We start from the raw sequence: 24,516 nt of genomic DNA, 5'->3' as shown, positions 1-24,516 counted from the left end.
TACTTTTGATTGTCCCTCCACATTTTACCTTTAAAAACTATTTACTTTGCCTTGTTTTCATTTGTACATGTATTGTATTAACACAATAGATCTAAAATCAGAAAAAAACCATAAAATCAGAGTAGAAAAAAGTTATATTTTTTACTGTAACAACCACAAACATGTTTAATGAATCATATTTCATAACTTTAAATACAAGTATAAATTGTCAATTTTAAAATCCTATGCACAAGTTTTGCAAACAAAGTTATTTGTCACACACACACACACACACATATAGTGCCTTGTCTTAGAACCAAGGGGGGGGGTTTACGATGGGAGGTGCTTGTGTTGTGTTGTCATGTGTACTGTAAATGTCATGTCAATAAAAAGGCTACGAGGACAGCTGCTCTTTGAAGGATTTGGGCTAGAGAGTGATGAGCATTATGCTCCACCGCCTGATTCAGACCAAAGCTCTCCCTCGTTAGCGAGTTAATAACCGGTTGAAGATGTTCTGCTATGTCTTGTGTTCGTCATGAGGAATAAGTCTCTAAACTAGCGGGGCATGTGGAAACACAGACCCAACATTTAACAAATTTATTACTGCTGGAAATAAACTAAACTGGAGCACACGTTTCCAAACAGCAGAATCAAAGCTGTTAATCACGAATTAACCTCAGCAAGCAAATAATCAAAGATCAAAAGTGATAGGAGAAAACTTATTTTGGTGAAAGTGGATTGCAGCAGTGTTTAAGGGACTGGCTGCACTATACGGACTTCATTGGCATTATTACCTTTTAACAGCAACGTAATAATGAAGAAGACAATGAAAATTAACTTTGTTTTTAAATCTCCTTAACAATACTTCTAAGTAAAAAAGAGAAAAACGCTAAAAAATTCAATTGTATTTGTGTTAAACGTCTACATTTCATTGTTGGATGTCCATCGCTGCTCCCTACAACTCTCAGGTAGACGGTGCTGATATGATCAACAGTGCTTTTCCTGCCATTTGTTCCTCTCTGGACCACGTAACACTGAAATGTTCCAGTGTCGTCACTTGTCACGTCCTTCAGAATCAAAGACACGTCTCCGTCCTTCATCTGTCTGTCCTGCAGATCCACCCGGTTCACAAACGATGGAAGCTGGTTCATTGAAATAAACTGCTCATCCCGGTACATGAGGACATGTCCTTCCTGCAGGTCAAGTCTAAACCACTCCACCACAGCTCTGATGGGAACGCTGAGATGTGGAGTTCGACATGGCAGAGTGACGTTCTGTCCAGGCTCAGCTTTGATGATTTTCCCATCTGAAAAAGGAGAAAAGTGTTTGTACACAGTGAGGAGCAAACAGGGAATCAGAATCAGAATACTTTATTGATCCCTGGGGGAAATTATTTAGATGAGATAGATGAGCTGAACTAAAGAAACCTAATTTCATCTTTTTGAATTGAAATGTAAATTATTTGGCATGCATTTCAGGATGGAAATCCAATTTATCAAAGCTATTAAAGCTAATGGAAGTAGCTCTAACAAAAGTTACAGTTTTCTTGCAATTGACCACAAAAATAATTACTTTAAGTTTGGACTGACTCAAACTCTATAGGATAACTGTGTGTTAGTAATAGCAAATATGGACACTTCACTGATCAATGGATGCGTATATTTGTCAAAAACTTTTTTTTTTATAATTCAAGTATTTATTAGATTTTGCATTTTATAACAGCAAATACAGAGATGCAACAACCAAAAGCAAGAAGCAAACAAACAAAAACAAACAAACAAAATAAATAACTAAAATAAATAAATAAATAAAAAAAAAACACAACGAAACAAAACAAAACAAGTGAGGTTTTAACATATGTTGTATTAAACTCAAATGTCCAAGTCAGGTAGACATGTAGGTGCAAAAATTGTCCCACTGTTCCAGCGCAGCTTCTGTCACATGATGTATTTTTCCCAGCATCTTTTCGCATGCAACATTCCCAATCATTCTGTCTTTCCACATTTTAAGCATTGGAATATGAGAGTCCTTCCAGTGTTCCAAAATGACACGGGCACATGTTACCAATGCAGTACTTAACACTCTAAACTGGTGTTTACTTAATTGCGGCACCTCTCCTTTGTCTCCTAGTAAACATAATTTAGGTGATCTGGGTAGGTTACAAAGTGCCCACCCCTGCAAATAATTCAGTACAGTGTTCCAAACTGGAAAAACCAGCGGGCATTCCCAGAGGGCATGTATCAGACTACCTTTGACTTTTTGGCATTTCCAACACAAGTCATCTCTACCAATCCCCATTCTATACAGCCTTGAAGGAGTATAATAGTATCTGTTAAGAATTTTGTATTGAATAAATTTTCCCCTGGCTTCCCTAATGTATAATCCATTGTTCGACAATATAGAATCCCATGTATCTTCATCCATTGTATGCCCTAGATCCCTTTCCCATACTTTTTTCAGGCTCTTATTTATATTGTTTTTAATCCATGGGCAAATATTATACCATTTCGCAGCTGTGCACAGAAATGGGGGTAGTAGCATGAAATTCTCTATCGAGTTACTTTCACATGTTATTGTAACTCCTCCTTTTAAACAGTTTCTTATTTGCAAATACTTCCAGAAATGACTGTTACCCTCTAAACAAAACTTTTTTTTAATATCCTCATACGACATGAAAACACCCCCTTCAAATAGGTCACTAACAGTTCTGATACCTCTTCTCAGCCATTGTGTCCAGTAAACAGTCTGCTTACCAATTTTAATTTTAGGATTATACCACAAGGGGGCATACTTCTGTACATATGGCACAAGTTTATATTTCTTATGCACCTCCAACCATACCATTTTCGAAAATTTCAAAATAGGGTTTTGCGTCTTACCGTGATTATTCACTTTTTGTGATAAAATATCAATTGGTGTGAATGGAGATGCAAGCTCTTGTTCTATTAAAATCCAGTCTATATTATTTTTCCCTGCCCAATGTTTGCCTAATCTAGCCATTTCAAAAGAGATACTATAATACTCTATATTGGGCAGGGCTAGTCCCCCTTCTTTCTTAGATTGGGACAGTCGATTTATGTTAATACGGGGTTTACCACCCTTCCAAATGTTGCACACTTGAATTAAAATGAATTGAAACCAGTGTGGCTTTGTGAGTTCGCCTTTACTGCATCTGCAAATATATACATGGACATAGCACAGCGTTACACACTTTTGCAGTCTCACATAACGCTTATAGGCGCACTGCCTTATGGGTAGTATTTAAACTCAAATCACTAATATTTCTTACAGTGGAACAATGAAATAAACATAAACACAAGGTACTGTGATCCACCAGTCTACATCTGCTGTGATTACAGCCCGGTACAGGTATAAATCCACAAAAGTGCCACGAGGTTTCCACACAAACTAATGAATCAGATCTAGCTGCTAATCGTTAGCATCACAGCTAATTCACATCGCTACCAATAACTTATACACTAATGACACATAGTGGGGATTAACGGCCAACTTTCCCACATTCTCTGCAACCCCGTGGACTCATCTGTAGACACATTTTAAGTTATTTACCATCTTGTATCTGCTTACCTGCAAATATATACATGGACATAGCACAGCGTTACACACTTTTGCAGTCTCACATAACGCTTATAGGCGCACTGCCTTATGGGTAGTGGCTGGCTTCTTTACTCCCGCTAGAGCTGCTCATTTTAGGGGATACTCCCTCTTGTGGTGTAACGGAGGAATAACTACGCTTCCTGCACTATGTCATTTTTGGAGACTGGGGCACACATTATTTTACCACAATCAAAGAAAATACAGATGTGAACAATCAGACCATTTAACTAACTACAATATTGTCACTAAAGATTATGGGGGGTGTCTTGTTTTGTCCACAATGTCTTTCTTGTCCTTACACAAAGAAAATCTTTTATCATATTATTGTAGCTTTGCAACATCCGTCGCGGGATACACATAGGCAGCATTCCTGTATAATAGTTGATGAGCGGTGCCACAACCATTTTAACTGTGTTTACTTTTCCCCACAATGTCAAATTTAGTTTACTCCATTTACCCAAGTTTTTATTGATCTTATTTAATAATTTTCCCATACTGTTAGCCATAATATCCTCAATATTGGGGTCCAATTCAATTCCAAGATATTTCATTCCCTTGTCCACCCACTTAAAGTTAAAGCCCCATATTAAGTTATGACTGCAAGCCTGGGAAACTGGCATCGCCTCTGATTTATGCCAATTAATTTTGTACCCCGAAAACATTGAGTATGTATCAATCACCTCTAATAGTTTTGTGATAGAATTAGTTGGGTCTTGGTTTAATATCAGCACATCATCTGCATACAGGAATAATTTGTGTTCTCTGCCTCCCCCAAATACACCTTTAATCTCTGCATTTTGATTGATTGGTAATTTATTTCAACATGTGAACAATATACAAGTACATTTAGAAAAGAAATGAGAGAAAAAAAATATACTATACAAATTACATACAAAAAAAATTCTGATTAATTTACATGTTGAAAGGGAGTGGGAAGAAGTATACACTTATTTAATCCCACCCCTGTCCCATAAATTATCAGTGAATATTTAGTCAGCTTCCTTACTGATATAATTTGTAATAAAAATAGTGAACAGATTTCTGATATACTATATACTATAATATCACATCATGAATTTTTTGTTTGTTTGTTTTTAAATAGAGACATTCACTTAATTTAAATATTTTCCTTTTCTTTATAGATCGAGAAGATCATATTTTTATAACTCTTTTTGAACAGTTTTATGTTTGGACATTGCTTTAATTCCATATTCAGTTTGTTCCATAGTTTCACTCCTTGAACAGAAACACAAAAGCCTTTTCTTGTAGTACGTACCTTCATTGTTTTGAAGTTACAAAAACCCCTTAAATTATAACTTCCTTCTTTCAAAAAAAACATACTCTGAATATTACCTGGCAGTTCTTTATTTTTTGCTTTGAATAGAATTTGTGCTGTTTGGAATTTCACTATATCGTCAATTTTCAATATTTCAGACTGCAAAAATAGTGAGTTTGTATGTTCCCTATAACCTGCATTGTGGATGATTCGAATTGCTTTCTTTTGAAGAGTAAAAAGTGAATGTAATGTGGTTTTATAGTTATTGCCCCAGACCTCTGCACAATAGCTTAAGTATGGTGAAACCAGTGAACAGTAGAGAATATGAAGTGATGTTCTGTCGAATACCTGTTTTGCCTTGTTTAGTACTGCAATGCTTCGTGATACTTTGGAATGAATATATCTTACGTGAGCTCTCCAGTTAAGTTTTTCATCTATTATTACCCCCAGAAATTTATTTTCACTGACTCTTTCAATATCAACACCATTTATTTGAATCTTTGCATTTGTATTTAAACTACTATTTCCAAATAACATAAGTTTAGATTTATTCAAATTTAATGATAATTTGTTTTTATCAAGCCAGAACTTCACTTTACTTATTTCATTAGTCATATCCTCCAATAAATTCTGCAGATCATCACCAGAGCAAAAAATGTTTGTATCGTCAGCAAAGAGAACCATTTTTAATACTTTGGACACTTTACAGATGTCGTTAATGTACAAGTTGAAGAATTTTGGACCCAAAACTGACCCTTGGGGTACACCACAAGCAATGTCCATACATAAGGAGCAACCACCATTTATTTTCACAAACTGCTTTCTGTCACTTAAATAACTCCGGACCCAATCTAAAACTACCCCTCTGACACCATAAAGTTCCAGTTTTCTTATTAATATATCATGATCTATAGTGTCAAATGCCTTTGTCAAGTCTATGAATAACCCAGCCACATATTGCTTTTTGTCTATGGAATTTGTGATGTATTCTATTGAATCTAATAGTGCCGATGATGTTGATCTGCTTGATCTGAATCCGTACTGACTCTCAGTGAGTAGTTTATGTTTATCTATAAATTTTTCCAGTCTGTTTTTAAACAGTTTTTCAAGAACTTTTGAGAATTGAGGTAGTAAAGAGACAGGCCTGTAGTTTGTGAAATGGTGTTTGTTTCCAGATTTGTATAGAGGTATAACTTTTGCTATTTTCATTCTGTCTGGAAATCGACCAGTTTGAAATGATAAATTACAGATGTATGTAAATGGTTTTATAATAGCCTCAATGACTCTTTTAACCACTATCATATCAATATCATTACAATCCAAAGATTTGTGATTTTTACATTTTTTGACAATTTCAAGAACTTCATTTTCATCAACGGCTGTGAGAAACATAGAATATGGATTTCTGTCAATCAGTGTATCGGGTTTTTCCTGTGCTTTCCCAGGATGAGTGATTGTTCTTGCTAAATTTGGTCCAGCAGTTACAAAGAATTCATTGAGACTATTTGCCACAACATCCATATTGTATTCTTCATGGTCATTACAAATGAAATACTTGGGATAGTTCTTTTGTCCAGTCCCACATTTTATAACACTGTTCAGGATTTCCCATAATCTTTTATTATTATTTCTATTTATATCTAATTGCTTCTTATAGTATTCCTTTTTACTAAATCTAAGTATATTAGTTAACCTATTTTTATATCTTTTGTATCTGATTTCAGCATCTTTAGTTCTCGTTCTTAAGAACTCTCTGTATAGAGCATTTTTCTTTATACATGCATTTTGCAGACCTTTTGTTATCCATGGACAGTCCATATATTTCTGTTTCCTACTATATTGCTTTATTGGACAGTTGGTATTGTACAGTAATGTAAATATTCTAAGGAATTTATTATAAGCACTATTAACGTCCTGTTCCTGATATACTTCACCCCAGTTTTCCTTCAATAAATCTTTTTTAAATGCATTCATTCTTTCTTCTGTTCTTACTCGTCTGTACTCTTTTTTACTGTCCATTTTATTGATCTTGTAATTCCTATCATAGATTGTAAAAATTGGAAGATGGTCACTTATGTCGTTAATCAGGAGTCCACTTACAGTCTTATTTTCAATGTCATTTGCAAAAATGTTGTCTATGAGAGTTGCACAATGTGATGTAATCCTGGTAGGTCTAGTAATTTTAGGGAATAGATTCATACAGTGCATTGTGTTTATAAATTCCTCAGTGGTTTTATGTTTATTTGGGTTTAGCAAATCAATATTGAAGTCTCCACAAATGAAAACTTTTTTGCGAGCTATTTCAATAAATGTTTCTTCTAGCCAGTCTTTAAATGTCTCAATACTACTACCTGGAGCTCTGTATATACAGCTAATGATTACATTTTTACTTTTTTCTTTACAAATTTCAACTGTAATACATTCTAGTACATTATCAATCACCATCGTCATCTTTTCCACCACATTAAATTTCAAGGATTTGTCCACATACAAGGCCACTCCTCCTCCTCCTTTGTTTCGCCTAGTTATAAATGTGAATTCATAACCCTCCAGTTCAAAGTCTGTTCCTTTTTCCATATTGATCCAAGTTTCTGATAAGGCAATGACACTAAATGGATGTGAAAACTGGTTAAGATATTCTTTGATATGACTAAAATTAGCATAGAGACTTCTACAGTTAAAGTGGATAATTGATAATTTATTCTCAGTTTTAATCCTCTGATTGTAGTCTTTATTTGTATAGTAGCAGCAATTGTTATTGTTAGATGAGAAAAAGTTGTTGTCTGGATCTATTTCATATTCCAAGTCGTGTGTATTGTGATCCATATAGTTAAATGTTTTCAGTTCCAATTGATCATATTCTGCAACTGTCTGACTGATGCAGCTGATTCTTCCAGATGTATCTGAGTTCTTCCTTCCAGTGTGTGTCATAAGTGAGTGTGTGGTTGTCTGTTACCTTGTTTGCCGTCCAGATCGTGTTGCTCACTGATATTTTTCGAGATCCGCCATATTTTTAATGGTCAGAACTTTGGCTTCCTCTGGTGATCCGTTTAGTTTAATGAATATTTTGCAGTTCGTCGTCCAAGTGCCTTGGATTTTTCCCAGCTTCTTAAGGTGTCGCGCTTTTTTGGCTATTTCAGCGTTGTGTTTGGTTAGATGTTCATTGATAAAGACATTAGATCCTTTTAATTTTCTTCCTTGTTTCAGCAGCGTAATCTTGTGCTTTCGATTTACAAACCTTAATATAATAGCCGGTATGTTGCCGTTCCTCCTGGGAAGAGGGTGGCATGCTTCGACAGAGTTACAGTCCAGGGCAATCCCTTTGGACCGCAGGAAAGCAGCCACCTGTTGTTCCGTGGAGCTAATGTCAAGCTCTCCAGGTTCCTCGTTGCTGTCAGCGGTCACCGCCTGAGCGTATGACCGGGGTTTAATATGGAGCCCAGTGATGATGACGTCGTTTATCCTGGAGTATTGTTCCAGGTCAGCGACCTTACTTTCCAGGTATGCAATCTTTTTATCTTTTTCGGCATTTTGGATGCGGAGGAGCATTTTCTCTGATTTGAATAGCTAATGGCTCTAAAAATATTATAAATAGCAATGGGCTTAAATGGGCTTAAATTGCATCCTTGACGTGTTGATCTGGAAATACTAAAAAAAGGAGAAAGTACCCCATTTGTAAATACAGCTGCTTCTGGACCAGAATACATGGTTCTAATCCATCTGCAAAAATTGTCACCTATTCCAAACTTTTCCAGGGCTGTGAACAGAAAGTTCCACTCCACCCTATCAAAAGCTTTCTGTGCATCTAAAGATATAGCCAATACAGGATTTGTGTTATTTCTATTCAGCCACAGCAGGTGTAGTAATCTCCTCATATTATCAGAAGCAGATCTATTCTTGATAAACCCTACTTGATCTTGATGAATAATTTGTGGTATTACAACCTCCAACCTTGTTGCTAAAACTTTGGATAGAATTTTGCAATCCACATTGATTAAACTTATTGGTCTGTAATTACCTGGATCAGTTAAATCCTTGTCGCCTTTTGGAATTAGTGATATTACTGCCTGATTAAAACTTGCAGGGAGTCGTCCAAATTCAAAGGCTTCATGTAATACTTCAGTTAGAAAAGGACAGCAAATCTATAAATTTATGGTAAAATTCTGCTGGGAATCCATCTATTCCTGGTGACTTCCCAGCTTTCATTGCACGGATAGCTTCTTTTACTTCTACCTCAGTTAGTGGAGTTTCCAATTTGTTCCTACCCTCTTGTGAGATTTTTGGTATTTTCATTTTATCAAAGTATGTACTCAGCAGATCCATACTTACTTTGTTATCGGACGTGTATAAATCTTGATAAAATATTTTAAAAATTGTGTTAATCTCTGAAGAAGATGTAACTAATTTATCATCCTTTTTAACTGCCGTAATAACATTCTGATTGTCCATTTGCTTAAGTTGTCTGGCTAATAGCCTGCCTGTCTTTTCACCATTCTCATAGAAATTAGTTTTAAGACGAAAGAGGGCATACTCTGCTTTTTTGTTATAAATTTTATGAAGGTGTATTCTCTTTCCATAGGGTGAACAAGCCTCCAAATATCTACCACACTGAGATCTTCTTTTAAAGCATCTATCACTGTCCCAGTTCTAGTACTTGAAGTTGCATTAATGGCACTTCTATCAATATATTCATCCATCACATTATTAAAGTCTCCACCTAACAAGATTTGGCCCTTCATGTTCCCTAGCATCTTGTTAACCTCATCCATAAAATTAGGTTCATCCCTATTTGGGGCGTAAATATTGCACAGAACAACCTGAACTCCATTAATGAGAGCCTGCAGAACCAACACTCGCCCGTCTTCATCCCGGCTTTCCTTCAATAATACAAAGTTTAGTCTTTTATTAATGAGTATCATGACACCACGACTCTTGCTTGATCTTGAGTTATGAAATACTTTCCCAACCCAATCCCTTTTTAATTTCAATGCTTCATTTTCATTCGCAAAATGCGTCTCCTGGATGTATGCAATATCAGCATTATGAGACTTGAGGTAGCTAAGCACTTTTTTTCTTTTGACTGGTGTGCCACAGCCATTTATATTCCATGACACAATATTAACGTCCACATTCCCCATGACTATGCCATGTTAAGGTATCTATAAGCCTTATATCTTCCAACCCATAACCATTTAACCTGTGCTGATAACCCTGCTTGAACTAGAACATAAGTTTAAACAAGAACAGTACCTCACCTATAGAATCTCTACCAAAAAAATAAAAAATAAAAAAACAACGAACATAAAAAAAGAAATAGCGCCGTCCAAAAAAGGAACATGACAGCGCAAAAGCCCCGTGGGCAAAACTGTCTCTGGTCCGTGATGGTCCCGTGGACAGTGAACTGCTGTCCTCCTTCTGTCCTGTCGACACCCCAGGGAGCCCGCCCCCATCTTATGAAATTATTAACGATGCGCTCCCATGCACGTAATTTAGCTTATTAACCCCTTACTCCACCACTTCCTGAAAGTTCTCACGCACGAATTTCTCTGCCTCCTCAACGCTGTCAAAGCTCTTCTGCTGGCCTTTCCATGTTAATCGAAGTTTTGCTGGATGTGCCAGAGTGTGCTTTATCTGATGCTGCCATAGCTTCTTCATTACTGGGGAGAAAAGCTTCCTCTGCGCCGCTCGCTCCGCGGTCATATCTTCATAAAATGACAAACGACAGTTCTCCCACAGTATTCCTTTCTTCTGTTTAGCGGTCATGATAACTTTTTGTCGTGCAGTGTAACGGAGAAATCTCACCAGCACGATTCGAGGTGGCTGACCAGGTCCCAGGCGTGGTCTCGTACTTCTGTGGCATCTTTCCAGCTCATATTCCTCCCCTCGTAGACCTAGGCCATCCGCGAGTATTTGTCAAAAACTTGAAATACGTTTCATATTTTCATATTCTAAATAAGACAGATCTAGTGTGTGTTATTCCTTACTCAATCTTGGATCAATAGCTTTACCTGGATGTATGAGTTAATATTATTAACGTCTGAACCAAATGCATTGAGTACAAATGGTCTGGTAAATAGTCTGTATTTGTAGAGTGCTTTACTACTACTACTTTGCTGGCAAGCTACATTGTAGCCACAGCCACCCTGGGGCGCACTGACAGAGGCGAGGCTGCCAGACACTGGTGCCACCGGGCCCTCTGACCACCACCAGTAGGCAACGGGTGAAGTGCCCAAGGACACAACGACCAAGACTGTCCAAGCCGAGGCTCGAACTGGCAACCTTCCGATTACAAGGTGAACTCCCAACTCTTGAGCCACGATCGCCCCACAAGGACCAAGAAGACTTACAATAGCAGCACAGAGTGGAAAACATCCAGGGAGAGTAGAAATATAAATGTGTGTATGATGTGAACACGACGTTTATGGGCCTTAGTCAGGGAGGTCGTCACATTCCCTAGTTTTCTGACTTGCAGTCCATTTGTAAGTCTGAGTTATTCGTTTGTTCCTCTTGAGATCCGATGGAAATCTAAACACTTGTGGTTGCAGATTTTGAAGCCATCCTGATAAACTTATCCCACCAATAATGTGGAGCTCTAAGCTGTAAGAGAGAGACAGTATGAAAATGGAACGAAGTGTGGTAAAATTAATGCTGGAATTGGAGATGTGAGTAAAGAAGCTTTGGTAAGCACTCAGAGAAATGGCAAGTCTTTGAGTTCCTGTTTTGCCGCCACTATCGCTTCTGGGCAAAGCGCAACCATTCCCCGTTTTTTACTGCAGGATGGCCTGCTCACGAGGTGGTGGTCCTCAGATTAGTGGAACATTGAACGTCATGCAGGCGGTGGTACCATCCCATCATCGTGATCAGGTGCTAAGCTTAGCACATGATATAGGCATGGCATCTCGGAATAAATACATGTTGCTGCTTACAGTCGGTCGTGCGCCACATGCACCATGCAACCATCACCTACCTTGGAAAGCAGGTGGGTCAAGGGTGAGTGTGCCCCATGTAGTGATGTGTCGGTCGTGAACGAAACTGCTCTTAGAGCCGTATCTTTGAAGTGACCAGTGTTGGGTAAGTTACTTTAAATTAGTAACTTAGTGGAACAGTGGCGCGGCTGCCCCTCTGTTTGTCTTCCATGGTCTCTTGTGTTCTGGGGGCCTCCGGATGTCTGGAGTTTTGATCTCCTCCATACCTGCTTCACACCCTGGAGGACGGGGCTGTGGCCCCCCCACACTCCCTAGCAGATCGTTACATGGAGAAACCTTTGGAATACAAGCGCGCTGATCCACACAGGTATGCACAGGGGTGTTCACTGCTCGTAGACCCAAATTACACCTTTCTTGGCTGTGTCATGATTCGAGTTTTGAGGAGAAGACAAACGACTGCATGGTCTCAGTAGATGTCAGAATAGTGATTTTTATTATACATATGTACATATGGGGAAGATGAGCATCACAAGCCTTTTAGAGCCGATCTCCCCCGAACAAGCATCTCACAAGGCTTTTATTACAATGATGACGTCAAGTCACATGATAAGTATCAGTCAGTTCTCAGAACTCAGGAAGTTCCCCTCACTCCACAAGTTCTCCTTATAAGGCCTCCAGATGTTTCCACTCAGCCCAGCACTCAGAGAAAACCAGTGTGTGTGGTGTGTATATCTATTCGTGTCTATTGTGAGTGTGTATGTCAAACAGAGAGCATGTCCTGAGCCGACCCCACAGTTCTCCATAAGTGTGTGCGTGTCCTACATGACTATGTAAGTGCGTGTAGTGTGGACTTAAATGTGTGTACTCTGTGTAATTGTGGGTTTAGGCCAAAGAAAGTTTGAGTGTCCTTATCTGACTTACTGGGTCCGCCTGGAGCTACAGCTATTGCTGGTAGAGAATTACCTTGTAGCCGATTTACTAAGAATGATATGATGAATGATACAATGATATATTGCTGATAAACTGATGCAGACTAATGTAGTAATAATGAACTTACAACAGTGCATGTAAATGATATCAGTGAGATTAAAATAACATCCATTATCCTAACAACTCCTTTGAAACAATGTAAGACATTCAACATAATACAGGTCAATCCAACAGATCTAATGATTTTCACACTCTTCTAAGTCAGAGGTCTAATGCAAACTAAAACTACATACCATATTATAATGCAACTACTTTGATCTCATATATAAGGTAACATATGATAACAAATTAATCTCCACAGCTGCTACTTCGAAGCACATCTGTCCTGCGTGCTGCACAACAACATTGGATATTTAGTATTTACTGCTGTTTACACTTAGCTAGATTAATGCGATGGTGTTGTGTTTAGTATGTTGCTTTGTTTTTTTTTTGTCTTTTTTTTGCTTGTTTTCTATTCTTCTCTCAACAGGTGATCCAGGAGATTTTTATTTTTTTTTCTCCCCCCCTTTCTCACTGTCCCTCTCCCCTTCTGTTTTTCCTTTCTTTCCTCTTTCTTTCTCCCTTTCCTATCCCTCACTCATGTCTGTCCCATCTGTAACATCTGAAAATAAAATATAATAAATAATAAAAACAAAGATCGACCAAATGGACCAATACGGCAATGCCACGATGATCCATTTGGCAAAGTAAATCCATTGGGTATCCTTGTTGGTCTTCAGACAACAATTCTGATGGCTAAAGAACCAAATGGGACAGGCGGGAAAAAAAAAAAGAAAAATAAATAAATAAATAAATTAGTAACTTAGTTACATTACTAGTTACTTCTATCAAAAGTAACTCAGTTACTTCAAGTTAGTCATTACTTTCAGAGTAACTAGTTACTCAGGAAGGTAACTTTGGTTTTACTCAGAATTCTCTTGTTAATGTGTTGCTTCCGTAACTGGATACCCAGCAAGAGTGCCAGTCTTCTAGCTTGCTTACTTGCCTCAAGTGCACTGTGCCACCTACGATTAGAAAGGAAAAAAATAAAGTCCATATTTCCACAAAACAAATAGTACTGACTTTTTCGTAGTTATGCTACAAAAAAGTCAGCATAACTAAAATAAACTATACCTGAACTGACCCAGATAGACTGCAGGTCATAACTTCTTACCTGGAATTCAGTTCACCTGACACTTGGACAGCGGCCGCCTCAGGCCGCCTCACCATTTCCCTCATCCACCTGCTGGCCTCCACCACTTGCTAATGTTACTGAATCTGTGGAAGCTCCGCAATAGCCACCACACGAAGTAACGAATAACGAGCTGTGTTTCTTTTCCCCTTTCTCTCACCCGCTCTGTCTCACTATTTTCACTTCACACCGCACTTGAGCCTTGTGTTTGCGCTGAGCAGAGGGGGGAGGGGTGGTGGTTACACTCGCAGTAGCATAGGAACAGAGTGTGAAAGAGAGAAAGAGAGCCAGGGGCAACAAGACACAACATCAACACATTAGAAAGGCATGGTAATAAAAATGAGTGACACCAAGAAAAGAAGCAAAATCTGGAGCAATTTCAATTTTACTGAAAACAAAGACAGAGTGTAAAGTCTGTAAGAAAAAGATATCATACAGAGCCGGCTCCACAAACAACCTGCACAGGCACCTGAGAACTGTCCACCCATCAGTGCAATAGGAATATAAAACAGTCAGTTGAGTGTGATATTAATGAAGGTGCCAGTGTGTCTACTGCAACTGTTGCTGCCACTGCATCTACAGCATCAGTTGCAGTATACCTCCAAATCCACCTAAACCAACCCAGAGCTCGATGAGACTTTTTGCAGAAGTCTGCGACCCCAGCAAGACAGAACTCAAGTGATAAAGACCTGGCAATGATTGAGAACATCTCACAGAGGAGGAAAGGTGCAAACGCATAGAAATATCTGCGTTTTCAAAAATACCCGGGTACATGTGGACGTAGCCTCAATCTCTACAGAGTCACGGAGTTAGAAAATGATTTAAATAAAACAGTATGAATGAAACAGGAGTAGCAGGAAGCATCAGACAGAAAACTGATGCTCCTAGGGTTGTGTTGTGAATCCTGTTGAACTTAAAGCAAGATCAGTCTCACCTGTAGAGGCAAACAGGAGGCAGACAGAGAGTAAAATCCAACAGAGAGACGCCCATGGCCCAGGAGGCATTTCATCCACTTCTCGTCATCTAAAGCTAACTTGATGCACCTTAAAACTGTGCTAAATTTCAAAACGACAATGTTTTTTTTTTCCCCTAGGAAGGACAGAATTAAACCTGACTAGATCAAACACTAGTCAGCGTGACATCGGGTGTGTTTTTTTTCATGAGCTGCTCTCTCAGTCTGTATTCCGTGTCAGTCTTCAAATGACACCCCAAAGGGCAAATGATGCTCTGGTACATAAACATGTGGGAGTGTCATTTTAGAGAGCAGACTAACTTGTTTTTAGGTATTTGCAGTGTGTATTTCCACATGTGCGCTGACTACAGTGCTTTCAACAAAAGTGTTCATTATGTAAGTGGAAAGATAAATTGCCATATTTAAACTTGAAATAAAAGAAAAGTAAATAAATTCAGTTTGTTACACTCCCATTCCAAATGTTACAGTAAAACACAAAGAGGACAATTCGCTCAGCAGTGGGAACTTCAAATATATTCGAACTTCTGCTGTCAAAACCTGATCGGAAATCATATTAGAGCTCCACCTTGTCCCAAACACAATATTAAGGCACACAAATTTACAAAATTATTTTCATTCACATGTGTTGACATCAGGCCTTTGGACAATTAGGGGATGCTCAGAGAAGAGCCACTACTCCTCCTGATCTAAAGGAGCCAGTCGAGGTTTTCAAGGCCTGTCATACTAGAAGGAGGGCAGAGGGCAGACCCATTATGCGATTAAATAAATTCTGTTATGTCTTAATGAAGGGAAGTTTAAATTTGTTCTTCATCACATACAGCTTCTCTTTGTTTCTGGTGTTTATGCAAGAAAGGTTTCCGTATGTGTGTGTTGTTAGTAATGGAGGTGTTTTTAAAGTTATTGTCATCTAAAGGATGTGTTGTTCTGTCTGTGTCCCTCTTGCCCACATGACAGCAGGTGTTATCAGATGAAGGTTTAAGGCCACCCCCACCATATACACTCCATCTTACAGCTGGATTCTGCAGCTCTCCACCTTCAAAAATATATCTGTGCATTATCACTGGGATCTCTTTAACTTTTAACACATGCAATAACACATCACATCTGACAGTAACCATCAAACATGTTCCACCATCTCCAAAAGAAATATATACCAGGCTGTATTTACAGTGTAGAAACAAAACAAGTGAGAACTAGATTGTGCAGAAATCCTGTTAGTCGATCGGAAAACCTTCACTAAACATTGGAATATAAGAGGTGTGACCTGGAGCTACATGTGCATGAAAAATAAAGCATATACAGTAAGGTGGGCCATCTTGTTACACTACATACATGTGGAACAGCCAGGTAGGGCATTAACAGGGAAAGTGGGACACAAAAAAATACTTTTCTTTCTTATTCTCATTTAAAATATCTGGCTTTTATTAAATAATTATCTGACTCTTACGACCAACGTTTTTATCTGACGTAAAATGTAGAGAAATCATTCATATACCAACAGGACAGTGTACATCACTGTCGCAACAGCTTTTGTTTTCATTCAAAGGCTTTATGGCTTTAATACCTGGTGGGGTGCCCGGGCCGGTTTCCTGCTCTGGGTTATAAACTGCTGACTAAAAGAGCCCGCGATAGTTGAAATCAGCGAAGTAGCAGAGCCTTGACCTGAATTTTAAAAATATTTGGAAAAAAGCACTATGGTGCTAAAAAATGAAAAATAAATATTAACAAAATATCTGGATAAATGTTTATTTTACGTGTTTGATGTTTGTGGCAGGGCGTGGTCTGCAGTGCCACTGCAGGGGAGGCATACGCACCTGAGCGGCATCTCTCTGGCTTAAAGTCTGTGCTCTCTCGGCTGTTGTGTTGGTGTGTGTCGGGCTGTGAGTTGAAAAGCTACAGCCGGCTGTGTGGGTACAGCAACCATGTGTGAAAAGTGGTCAATAAAGAAATGCTAAAAAGCGTGTTAATGCAAAAATCGTCGAGTCTGCCGTGGTACATTTGGACTTCTGCTCCTGAACCTCTGCGCATGTCTGCAAATCGGGGCTGTACGAAGTCACTTCATCCTTACGCAAGACTGTAAGCTGTCATCTGTGAGGCGCGAGCGGTGTTTGGTTTTTACCATAGTTCATGGTGGAGAATAGCTGCTCTGCTGCGTTTTGTTCCCTGTAGTCTTATGAATGGCAAACTACACTCATTGGCAGTAGCATAGGCACACTAAAATTTCTTCTGAAAAGTTCGCTGTCTAGTTGCTTTTTATTGTGGTTTAACCTGTCAAGAACAAACATGTACTGAAAACTCTGCATCAAGTCTTGAATGGTGGTTAGTGCTGTTGCCTCACAGTAAGAAGAGCCTGGCTTCAACTCCACAATCTGGCTGGTTTGCAGTGATTTCTCTCTGGGTATTCTGGTGTCCTCCCATAGTTAAGAGTCATGCAGTTATTAGAGTTAGGTTAATTGGTGATTCTAAATTGCCGGTGAATGTAAGTGCAAATAGTTGTTTGTCTCTGTGTGATGGACTAATGAGCTGTTCAGGGTGCACCCTACCTTGTTACCTATCGTGTCCCAGCCTTCCCCCTGCAACTTTATCCTATAGGATTAAGATAGGATGGTTTTTGTTGTAGATCCATTCAATTTTTTTATGTTAACCAGCGTCTAGACTTTGTTGAAAATTATGTAAAATGAAGACAACATGTAGTATTTAAGTGACCAAGTAGTATTGGGGTAAAAGTTATTGAATACTGTTGAAATCGAAAGACAAAATTGTGAAGGATTAAAATTTAAAAGCTCAACTTGACTCAAACATGTTTAGATGAAGTGTGTTTTATGAACACAAAATGCACAGGTTTATTGAACATGAATAAGTTGTGTTGATTTAACTCAGTTGTTTAAGTTTCTGCCAAAGCATAATATTTGTGTCCACTATTGAATTAACTATGTGTGTGGTTTTATATGCATGACTCGTCCCACCACAGGATGTGATTTGGGTCTTTCTCTCTTTACACCTGGGAGGGAGAAGCATGTCTTGATGGAGACAGGTGCCTGCTGAGTGGTTGGACTGGATAATTACTTGGAGAACAGGCTTTTAACCGCCTCGCCCCTCCCTCCTGGCCTCCACCACCCAACAAACAGCCTGCGTTTTTCCTGGTAGCTTTGAGTGTTTCTGTGTGAAAAAGGTCAAAACGTTCCTGAGTAGAAGCCAATTTGTGTGTGGTGTTGTGAGTGCTAGACCAGACCTTTGTAAACAGTTGGAAGTAGTTTTGTGAATTGCACAACTCATATTGTTTCACTGTATTTAACACTGCAGCAGCCTCGTAGGAGTGAGAAACTTTTTCTCCTGAAACCTGGTTTCTCTTGTTTGTCGCAGTAGACATTTATGTAAGCAGTGTCTTTTGTTCGACTTTTATTTTGTGCATGGAAGATTATGGAGCTTTAGAGATCTTTTGTTTGTAATTTTGGCATAGCTCACTGCCAAAGTCAATAAAAGGCTGCATGGGGTTTGCAATTGCATAGTTTTGGCTCTTTCTTGGGTGGAGTTGGAGTGGGGTGTCACATTTCACCTGCAAACTGTGATTTCTATAATAGACAACACTGTCAGAGCAGTTACACAAGCCAAAGGTGTGTAATGCTCCTGTACATATCTGGCAGTGCCTGTTGTGAGAGCAGACTGACCTGTTTTTAGGTATTTGCAGTGCTTTCAATGGAAGTGTTCATTACCGCAGTTGAGAAGGATATATTTGATTATTTAAACTTCAAATAAAAGATTTAAGCAAATAAATTCAGGTTGTTACACTTTGTTTCCAAATGTGACAGTCAAACACAAAGAGGACGATGAGTTCACTCAGCAGTGAGAACATGTTGCAACATTATGCCAAATTCAATTCAATTTCATTTGAAAAAGAAATTTGAAAGGTTGCCAGAGCAGATGTGTTCATATACTTTCAAATTCATATATTTCAACTTCTACTGTAAATACTTGATGTGAAATATTATTAGACCTCCAACAACTCCACCTTTTCCCAGTCATATTATTAACGCAGACAAAACTTGTAAGCTCATTTTCATTCGTGTGTTTAACACACGTCAGGCCTTTGGACATTGGGGAGATACTCAGAGGAGAGTCACTACTCCTCCTCACCTAAAGGAGCCAATCGAGGTGCTCTGGGCATGTCCCACCAGGAGGAGGGCAGACCCAGTGTGGGATTAAATAAAGTCTGTTATGTCTTAATGAAAGCATAATGTGTTCTTGTCACAAGCAGATTCTCTTCGTTTCTGGTGTTTTGCTAAGCACAGAGTATTTTTCGTACCTTTTCTGCAAGACAGGTTTTCTTTTGTGTGTGTTGTGTTAGTAATGGGAGTGTTTTTCTAGCAACTGTCATCTAAAGGATCTGTTATTCTGTCTGTGTCCCTGTCGCCCACAGGTAAATTCCACATGATGCTTTAAGGCCACCCCCACCATGTACACTCCATCTCACAGCTGAATTCTGCAGCTCTCCAGCTTCAAAAACAAGATTGTCTAGAAATCCTGTTAGTTGATCAGTATACCACCATATACAATAAGGTGGGCCATCTTGTTACACTACATACATGTGGAACAGCAAATGTGGCAAAGTTCACATTTGTCTGTCTGTGAAAATGTATTTTAAAAATTCAAGATCATCAGATTAAAACACAACATCTTTTACGTTGTCATTTATTCGTTGTGCTTCAGTAACTCACACTACTGAGCTGTTTTATAGAGAAGAAGAGGAGACACTGCATTCAGTCTGCAGGCTCTTCCTCGACTGAGGTAGAGGAGCCTTGGCAGCAGCTGCTATCATATCTTATAGCCGCTGCTGTCATAAGGAATGTACCTCTGGGTGACCGGGACACAAACAGATCCATCGATCTTTCTCATGATAGTCGGTCTCTACAGACATTAAAAAAAGCTGACAGCTATGAAAACACCTTCAGAATTAATGAATGTTCAACAGAAACACACACACACAGTGAGACACAGAATTTGGCACATCTGTATTACATTTTCATCCAGTAATGGCACAAACTCTCTATAAACTGAAGGTTTAATGCTCACATTTACATAAAATGTTCACAGAACATTTAAAAGATGGATTTTTGGCTTTTTGCAATACCATTTATTTTTGCTTATGTACTTCAGACTTTTCTTTTGTTGTTGTCCTCATGGCCCATCTCTAAGTAAACTTATCTCCTTTTATCAAGAAACATGGGCAAGCATGCAGAACTCAGCTACCTGTCAGTGGATCACCAGCTTCCTGACAGACAGAAAGCAACAAGTGAGGCTGGGGGAGATCACCTCTGAAACTCGGTCTCTCAGTATTGGTGCCCCTCAAGGATGTGTCCTCTCACCACTACTGTTCTCCCTCTACACTAACGACTGCACCTCCAAGAACTCGGCTGTCAAACTCCTAAAGTTTGCAGACGACACCACTGTCATTGGCCTCATTCAGGATGGTGATGAGTCTGCATACCGGCAGGAAGTTGAGCGGCTGGTACTCTGGTGCAGTCAGCACAATCTGGAGCTGAACACTCTTAAAACTGTAGAGACAGCCGTGGACTTCAGGAGACATCCCTCAACTCTGCTCCCCCTCACCATATCAGACAGCCCTGTGTCAACTGTGAAGATCTTCAAGTTCCTGGGTACCACCATCTCCCAAGACCTGAAGTGGGAGACCAACATCAACTTCATCCTCAAAAAGACCCAGCAGAGGATGTACTTCCTGAGACAACTGGGGAAGTACAGTCTTCCACAGGAGCTGCTGATCCAGTTCTACACTGCGGTCATTGAGTCTGTCCTGTGCTCCTCCATCACAGTCTGGTATGGAGCAGCCACTAAACAGGACAGGAGCAGACTGCAGCGGACTGTACGGGCAGCAGAAAGGATCATCGGCGCCCCCCTGCCCTCATCCAGGATCTGTACCTCTCAAGAACCCGGAAACGGGCAGGGAAAATCATCACAGACCCCTCACACCCTGGACACAGACTTTTTGATCTGCTGCCCTCTGGCAGACGGTACAGAAGCCTGCAGACCAGGACCACCTGACATAGGAACAGTTTCTTTCCCCTCGCCATCTCCCTCCTAAACAGTTGACCTGTAACACTGCTCCCACTGCCAGACTGCAACTGCACCTTAAGAAAAAGAGACCAAATAGGATCCGGAAAAGAACTAAAAATCAAATGAATGTGGTGAAAGAAGAATGAAAAGAAGCAGAAAGTCACTTAGGACAATAACCAAAGAAGTATTGTGTTATTTAAACGGCCATTTCATGAAAAATCATTGAAAACCACCAACCTGATCCCCCAGAATCAGTTTATGTTTTTTATTTTTATTTTTTTTCATGCAACACCTTTATTATTTTCATTGAAGGCATCTAGAATTTACATTTGTAACCTTTGCGATGTTGTGCTTTCCTTTCCAGCATTTTTAATCCCGTATAAGTTATTTATTGATAGGAGATATTATATCCTAGCTGGTATTTCAACAAAAAATTATATGTGTAGTATTTAATTCTTAACATTGTCCCCTTTTTAACCTGCCCGGCACCGTTTTATTCCCTTCTATTGAGAAACCGGAGAAATTCTTGAATTTACTGAAATTTCCAGACTTTGTAAAGCTGCCCAGAGGGTTGGGTTGGACCCTTTGATGGGATGGTTGTAGCCCCACAACTCTCCCTTCTTCAAGAGAAAAAGGCAATGAGCTGCTGTGAACGGAGACACTGGTTCTCACAGGCTGACACTTTGAGGTTAAAGAAAAAACCTGAATCTACTCAAGTTTTAATACCATCATCCGTTGGACATTTCTAATAATCTGTGTGGGCTAGATAAGCAGAAATGTGTGCTGTGACATCTGCGTCTCTCTGCTGGACTTTGCTCTCTGTCTGCATCCTGTTCGTCTCTGCAGGTGGGACTGAATTTGCTTTAAATGCACAATTAATTTCTTGTGGAATTCTCTTTATATTAAAAGTTCCACTGTGAATATGAGTAGCTAATGTGATCTCTCTGATCTCAGGGCCGATGAAGTTAAAGCTGAATTAGAACTGATCAGGAATCTTTAACATTTGTGTGACTGGTTGAACATGCAGTCATATAGATTTTTAATGTTTTTATTGCTTGTATTCTCCCCTTATGTAAAAGTATATTTAATATTTGCCTATAAAAACTGTAAATACAGCAGCATGATTTCTTCATGTGTCCCTTCACAATTGTAGTCTACAGTGAGATTGATAATAATTAATAGTAGTCGCAGTCGCCACCTTTACGTTGTACTTTATTTCTGCATTTCCAGATCAGCAGAGCTCAGCGGGCTGCAAAACTTGCTCCTCACTGTGAAGTCTTTAATTGTATGTTGGACTCTTTAACCTCTCTGCTCTGTGCTGTTTGCTCTTTTAGACCCGATAAGCATCACAGCTGAATCTGGTCAAACTGTCACTCTACTGTGTCGAGCTCAAAGCAGATCTGACATAACAGACGGAAATGTCTTGAAGTACCACGGTCAGCAACTTCTTCTATCATACCAGAATCCATCTTTTAAGAACCAGGTGGATCTCCAGGACAGACAGATGAAGGATGGAGACGTGTCATTGATTCTGAAGGACATGACGATTAATGACGCTGGAGCGTACGAGTGCCGTGTCATGCAGAGAGAAATAAACCAAGAGAAGCTCATCAGCAGCATCACACTGAGTGTTGTTGATCGTCCAGGTGAGTGAGTAGAGTTGAGTGTGTGTGTGATCAGAGGTGAAGCTGCTTCCTGCTTGTTGATGTTTGTTTCTAAAGATGTTGTTGATGAGACTTTGTAGAAAGCAGCTGGTCTGAGTGATGTGATCAGAGTGCAGTAGATAATGTCTGACAGCAGTTTGAAGAGGAAATGGATTCTGTTCTGTTCTTCACTCATCACCTACCTGACAGCTGACACCTCACACCTGTTTCTCACCTGCAGCTCAGCAAGATTTACCTGTTGGAGTGGTAATCGGTGCGTCAGCAGGAGCTGTAGCTCTCCTTGCTTTGAATGGGGGTGGTATTTGGATGCTTTCGTGAGCTAAAGAAAACACAAAGAGCAGTTTTATCAGAATTCAAACCATCTTGCTGTTAATCTGAAAATTAAAACAAATCATTCAATAACTGAACTGTGAGCTTTCTGTGCTTCTTGTCTGAGCAGTTATACGTAGCCATGGATATACAATCATCACACCATGCTCACTCTTATCAGACATAAGGTGTTGTTTCCACATTATCAATAAGGACTAATTTATTAATCAGACAAAATCATATCATCAGGTTTTTGCTGAGAGGAAGTAAAATTGTGTTTCAACCATGAATTAATGTTCTGTATGTGACAGTATTAAAATTACTGAATTCAAATGTTTTAGCTTCTATTTGGAATCATGAGAGTGTTTCACAGTGTGAAGATTTAATCACCACAAAAATAACATGTGTTTAAATGAAGAAATTAAACCTTAACTCTGATGGAAACACCTGAAAGTCAACATATAAAGGATGCTAAGAGTCCAAACTAGTGGTTTGTGCCTTTGAGACATTGGCGGAGCGGGGGCGTGGCTTACTGGGCTTAAGCCCGGGTTGTTTTTTCAGAAGCCCGGGGTCTTTTGGAGTGTAATTTGTTTCATAGTTAGATGCCTGACAACTGTATAAACCAAAAACTACACACAATATTCAAAGCAAATAGCGCACACAGGGGGAATTTACCACTGTGCATAAATTCCCCCTAATTTTGGTATGATCCGAGCTCAGGCACTGGGAGACTGAGCACAGCACTTACGCATGTGAGCGAGGGGGGAGAAGCTGCTGCCTGCAAGAAGCGCAGACAGGTAGACAGAGGAAAGTTTAAGTTTGACCAGATACCAAAGCAAATCATTCGTACTGTACAAATAATGTAAATATGACGGTGTAGATTGATATCAAACTGATCACTTGACCCATATTACATTAATCACTCTTCGAGTGAATCAACAAATGGCGAAATGAAAAGCCGAACAACAACAATGCTGTTTCTTTAGAGAGTCTTAGCTTACATGTGTGCTTATTTCATATTTTCAGTTGTTACCCTCCACGGCTAAATAAAGCACGAAATCGGTTTCAGTTATGTACTGATGTACATTGACATTAAAGAGTTCTTTGAAAGAGAAAAACTCAGGTAAATGTTATTTTATATATTATGCTTTGTATGTTGTTCAGTATATTTCTATGCAAAATAAGATAATTTTCAATTCACAGCACTGTTGAAATCAGATAGTTACATACACTTTATTTCTTTAAAGGAGTTAAGTTGAACATCGATTTAGATTAAACTTTTTTGTTTTAAATTAATATTGAAATAACTTTTGAATTAGTTAAATGTCAGAACAAAGACAGAGACAGAGCAGTCTATTTTTTTATCACTTTCATCAAATTCAGGAGTACATATACAATAAATTTATTATGTCTTTAATTAATAAGAAAACTGCGATTCCATTCTGAGCATTCTGAGCATAAAAAGCCTCTGGTTAGTAAAGTCAATTTGAGTAAATTGGTGGCTAGGGCTGCCACGATTCGTCGACTAGTCATGATATCTG

The 24,516-nt window shown here is 39.1% G+C and overlaps 1 protein-coding gene and 1 long non-coding RNA gene across 2 annotated transcripts in view; one reads left to right on the top strand and one right to left on the bottom strand.

Moving 5' to 3' along the window:
• LOC147334363 (low affinity immunoglobulin gamma Fc region receptor III-like) overlaps positions 1-24,516 on the top strand; it is a 529,842-nt gene that overhangs the window by 202,210 nt on the left and 303,116 nt on the right. The gene's annotated exons all lie outside the window — the stretch shown is intronic.
• On the bottom strand, positions 128-15,157 carry LOC147334378 (uncharacterized). The gene is made up of 2 exons (XR_015126079.1): positions 14,895-15,157; positions 128-1,285 (listed from the first exon to the last, which is right to left on the bottom strand). It is a non-coding gene; the product is annotated as an uncharacterized LOC147334378 (long non-coding RNA).

Source organism: Aulonocara sp. 'chitande type north' Nkhata Bay, linkage group LG3 (genome assembly GCF_057382095.1).
Source record: "Aulonocara sp. 'chitande type north' Nkhata Bay isolate Kocher_YH1m ecotype deep benthic linkage group LG3, A_spYH_male_GT1.1, whole genome shotgun sequence".
NCBI classification, from domain to species: Eukaryota; Metazoa; Chordata; class Actinopteri; order Cichliformes; family Cichlidae; genus Aulonocara; species Aulonocara sp. 'chitande type north' Nkhata Bay.
This window is presented reverse-complemented; position numbering and strand designations above follow the sequence as displayed.